The sequence below is a fragment of the Salmo salar genome, chromosome ssa27, assembly GCF_905237065.1.
Source record: "Salmo salar chromosome ssa27, Ssal_v3.1, whole genome shotgun sequence".
NCBI lineage: Eukaryota > Metazoa > Chordata > Actinopteri > Salmoniformes > Salmonidae > Salmo > Salmo salar.
Genome location: NC_059468.1, coordinates 7523476 through 7528704, shown reverse-complemented (window position 1 = coordinate 7528704; position 5229 = coordinate 7523476). Strand labels below are relative to the sequence as shown.

Genomic DNA, 5229 nt, shown 5'->3' with positions numbered 1-5229 from the left:
CCGGTTCCCCTGGACGCGGCCCCCCCTAGCTCCATAGGGACGGGAGCTGGTGGACCTGGAGGTGGAACCAACAGGGCCCTGTCCGGGCGCCCGCGAGCAGCCAGCAGGTTGTCGAGACGAATGGACATCTCTATTAGTTCATCCAGTGAGAGGGTAGTGTCCCGACAGCCTAGCTCCCGGCAGACGTCCTCCCGGAGGCTACAACGATAGTGGTCCATCAGGGCCCTGTCGTTCCACCCCGCTCCAGCAGCCAGGGTCCGGAACTCCAGAGCAAAGTCCTGTGCGCTCCTCGTCTCCTGCCGCAGGTGGAACAGCCGTACACCCGCCGCCCGGCCTTCTGCTGGGTGGTCGAACACGGCCCGGAAACGGCGGGTGAACTCGGGGTGGAGATCCCTTGCCGAGTCTGGGCCATACCACACTGCGTTTGCCCACTCCAGGGCACGTCCCGTTAAGCAGGAGATGAGGACGCTTACGCTCTCCTCTCCCGAGGGAGTCGGACGAACGGTAGCCAGGTACAACTCCAACTGTAGCAGGAATCCCTGGCACCCAGCCGCCGCTCCATCGTACTCCCTGGGGAGAGCCAGGCGCAAGGCTCCGGGTCCGGACGCCGGTGGAGGGGTAGCTGTTGGGGGGGAAGGTGGTGCTGGGGATGCGGTAGGGAGGCCACTCCTCTCCCATCGGTCCATCCTCTCCATCATCTGATCCATCGCTGAGCCGATTCGGTGGAGAATGGTGGTATGATGGAGAACCCGTTCTTCCATAGATGGGAGAGGAGGGGAGGCTGCTCCTGCTGTCTCCATAGTGGTGCGGGATTCTGTCAGCGAATGCTAGAAGTGGTGGTAGGAGTCAGGCGCAGAGAGCAGAGGTAAGGAGATAATGTGTTTATTCCGTAACACAAACAAAAACGGTCGACGCCAACACAACCGGCGTGAAAATGCGAGGTGCCCAGCACGCACATGCGAGGTGCACAGCACGCACATAAAACAATACTATATGATCGCCAGCACTTTCAATAACAACACACACTGACGTAAATAATCCAGCACAAACCTGTGCGGGCTAAACAGGCTTAAATACCCATAAATCAAGAGAACCAAATAGGGAACAGGTGCAAACAATAAGACATACCAAACGAAAAGGAAAAAGGGATCAGCGGCGGCTAGTAGGCCGGTGACGACGACCGCCGAGCGCCGCCCGAGCAGGCAGGGGAGTCACCTTCGGTGGAATTCGTGACAGATAGCGTGCTCTACTTATGAATACAATGATAACAAACTACATTCTTATACAATTATACCATCCCCTTCCGTGACACCCTCACCTCTAATTAATGGAAACATGCTTATGGCATGCATTTCACTCCAGCTAGAACATGCAAATGAGTATAGAATCAATAAGTTTGTATTCACTGCTCATAGCAACATTAGTCGTATCCCAGAGCCATTGTGAGCACTCCCCCTCCCAACTGTCTGTAACCCTTTCCTTCGTATGCCGGAAAATATGGTACGTTCAACCTACAAGGTACATCATACTACTGCTGTTGTGTCTGCGCACTTAAGGCGGCTACAAGCTCCACTCTATTGATCGACGTGTGAGCGTGCACGTGGGTGGAGTCGTTATTTTTGGTGGGCAGCGGACTCTTTCGTTGTGTTCCACTCAGAGAGGAAGTCCGCCTTGTATAGTGTATATCCACTAGGGGGCTTGGGAGCAAGAGTAGCTTACCAAGCAAGAGGGGTCGAGCCACTCTATTTGACTCTAGCTAGCGCCGACATTTGAACTTCCGTGTTATGTGCCTGTTTACAAATGCTAGCTACATGTCAGGCTAGTCTGCTGTTCTATGCTTAACGACACTACTTTTTAGCCACAGAAGCAAACATGTCTCTTTTTGAATTGCAATTGCTAGAGCTTGAACAGCAAGAGCTTGAACTGCTGTTACTACTCAGGAGGAGAAGAAAAAAAAGGCAAGTTCGTCCACTGAATACTACAAGAGGGGCCAAGGAAGAATACCCGTCTCTTGTCCAACCTCTGCGAAGCATTGACGAGGAAAGACATTTTAAATTTTTTAGGATGTCTGTTGCCAGATTTGATGACTTGCTTCAGCAACTTGCCCTTCACATCTCGCACAAAATAACTCACAGCTTGCCCGTAAGTGTTGCAGAAAGGCTGTATGTGACCCTTTGTTTTTTGGTGAGCGGCAGCACACAGCAAAGTATCGCTGCGAGTTATAATTTATGAGCTAGGAATCTCGACAGTTTGTGCCATCGTCAGGTAAGTGTGCAGGTCTATCTGGCATGTCCTGAAGGAGGATTTGGCTTATCCCTCCATGGCACAATGGGCAGAAATCGGCAGAGATTTTGTGGATTGTTGGTATTATTCGTTTTATGCCAGAGCTATCGATGGAAAATATGTTCGGATCCGGCAAACTCGGGCAGCGAAATACTACAATTCAAGGGCTTTTTCTCAATGGTTCCGATGGCACTCTGCGATGCCAGGTACTGACCATATCCAGGTAAGATACGCTAAATACATGTGACTATATACATATGATGTGAAAATTATACCAATATAGACATTTTAATGTTATGCCGCACATAAGTGATCAGGCATCCCAATAAGAGGATGGGGGACTATGTCAAAACAAGCTACACAATTGTTACACTACACATTTGACAGCCTTCATGTTCCTATTCAATACTAATGGAAACACTTATTTTATGTTGACATTGATGACACCAAGAAGATCTACAACTACCGCCACTCAAGAGGGATCCTTGCTGCAAGATGGGGGATCCTGGGATGAGCCCTCGATGTTGCCCCAGAGAAAGCTGAGAGACCATTGTGAAGGCCTGCATGGCATACCACCACTACCTTTGCAACATAGACACTGACAACACAACACAGATTCATCAACACGGTACATCCACCCCACGTTTGTTGACCACTCCACACCCACTGGGGACCTGCTTCCAGGAGAGTGGAGACAGGTGGCACAAGGGGACACCAGCTTCCTGGAAACCAAGAAACATGTCGGCAGACAGGGCAACCAGAGTTGCTATAGACGTGCACAACAACCTAAAGGACTACTTCCTCACACCAGCAGGTCAGGTGTCTTTCCAGGATGCTGCTATCACGCGTGGCACCCTACTGTAAATGTTGGAGTGTGGTTTAGAAAACAGGCGCACACAAGTTCTCTTCTTCTGGTTGATGACGGTTTGACTCATGTTGTGAGCCTCACACTTGGTTTTGCTGTTTTTCTTATTCACACTTCACAAAATGACAGTCATTTCATCCTTGTTTTAGTTTTTCATATTTTTGGGGGAGGCTAGACCCTCAAGACATTTACCTAACCTTGTGTAATGTGTAGTGGCCTTTCAATGAGAACTTTCCTGCTATGGTAAATGGGTAAGAATGGCTGTCCAGCTGTAGACAATAAGGCTAGACCCTCGAAACATTGACCTCATCTACATATCACAAGGTTGAACATGGTCATGTGTAGTGTCCTTTTAATGGAGACCTTCCTGCTTTGGTACATGGGTCAGTGTCCAGCTGTAGACAATAAAGACCCCCAAGACATTAACCTCATCTACATGGCTCAGGTACAAAGCAGTACAAGTTTACTGAGTCACTCATTAAAAAAAGTAATAACCAGACAAATACATTTGCAGTCCTTTTAGATATTTATTTACTATCACAAGAGGAAAATAGTACAATGCAATACACAGGTGAAAAGTGTGATGAAAGTCGAAAATAAGAGAAAAAACTAAGTAAAAACCAGTAACATATGAATGAGGAAATAAGTACAAAAAACATGCAACCCCCCCAAGTAAGTTACTCGCCACCATAACGTATGAATAAGAAAAAAAGCACACAACAGGTTTAGGGGTGAGACAAACGGGAGACGTTGATCAGCAGGAATAGACATCATCCATGGTACCATGACATCGTAGACGGCCTTTGCTGGACACTGCTGCTGTTTCTGTAACTCCTGCTGCCGTTTTTTTTAAGTCATGCACCCGCTGCATAATGTCAGTGTCCAAAGGATCCTCAGCTGTCTTCCTCTTCTGGGCATTGGAGCTGGATCGGGGAGATGGGGTGGAGGTTGATGGAGTTGCATGGCAGAGAGCACGGGTGCGCCTGGATTGTGGGTTGGGTGTTGGTAAGAAGGGCCTGGGCGTTGGGGAGAGGGGCCGGAGAGGTGATGAACCAGGCCAGGGAGATGATGAATCAAGGGGCGATGAACCACCTGTAGATGGGTCCTCTGGGCTCAGCTCCATCTCTGGACTGTCCAAAACCCCATACTCCTCCAACACCTACAAGCAGATGGTGAATACCTTATAATACAATGCAAACAATCTTACAATTCTCCATGGGCTCCTTTGAGTTAAAATGTTTACCCAAAAGAACTGATTTCATATACATCTCAATATAATTAACACACACACACATTAGCCCTGCTAATCTTATAATACAGTCACTGAAAGTTTTCCACTCACAATTTCTCCCATCCAGAAAAGAGCTGATTTCACATGTTCTAACTAGGTCTGCTAAACATAAAATCTGTCTGACAATGTTTCACGTGAACAAGAAGCCAATCCAGTAGTCTGACAATCGGTGGGACACGCACCTGCGGCAGCCCCATTCCTCGTCTCCTTCACCCTTTTCAGATTGCGTACATACCGGTCTTTCTCTATGTTTCTTTGATATCAGTATTGGTGTTCAAATTTCGTGATATATCCTTCTAGCTGTTGTCTTTTCCTTGCTTGTCCGAATATATCCCCATCGAAGGGTTATACAGGTTATTGTATTGTCTCACCAGCTCGCACAGCACTCCTCCGAACTGGACATAGACATAATTGCGCTTAGAAAATCTCGAAATGAAAAGCACAAAAAAGGAAGCTTGCAAGTAGTAGAAGTGGAGTAGCAGAACGTCCATCTCTTCCTTATTTATACCATACTTTTACATTACCATGTAGTTTACCAATTAAATGGTCTGACAATGAAGTGTACATACTAGGTATTCATGTTTATCCCCCCTCTCCTCCCCTCCCACTGTACAGGCAGACGCAGGCTATATGTCCAGGCAGTAAATTACGACATGATAGCCACACCTCTGAGAGACACACATAAATCCACCTCCTCACAATTACACCAAGGGTAGGCGAAGGACTGCTGTCCTTAAAATGCAAAAAAAGAGGACGAGAAGGCCGGGTTGACTAGACAAAGTGAAATCAT

General features: G+C 47.8%; 1 long non-coding RNA gene across 1 annotated transcript; it reads right to left on the bottom strand.

Annotated features, from left to right (window-relative positions):
* Window positions 1-3661: 3661 nt before the first annotated feature.
* Window positions 3662-5029, bottom strand: LOC123730971 (uncharacterized). The gene is made up of 2 exons (XR_006762466.1): window positions 4622-5029; window positions 3662-4307 (listed from the first exon to the last, which is right to left on the bottom strand). It is a non-coding gene; the product is annotated as an uncharacterized lncRNA (long non-coding RNA).
* Between the last annotated feature and the right edge of the window lie 200 nt (window positions 5030-5229).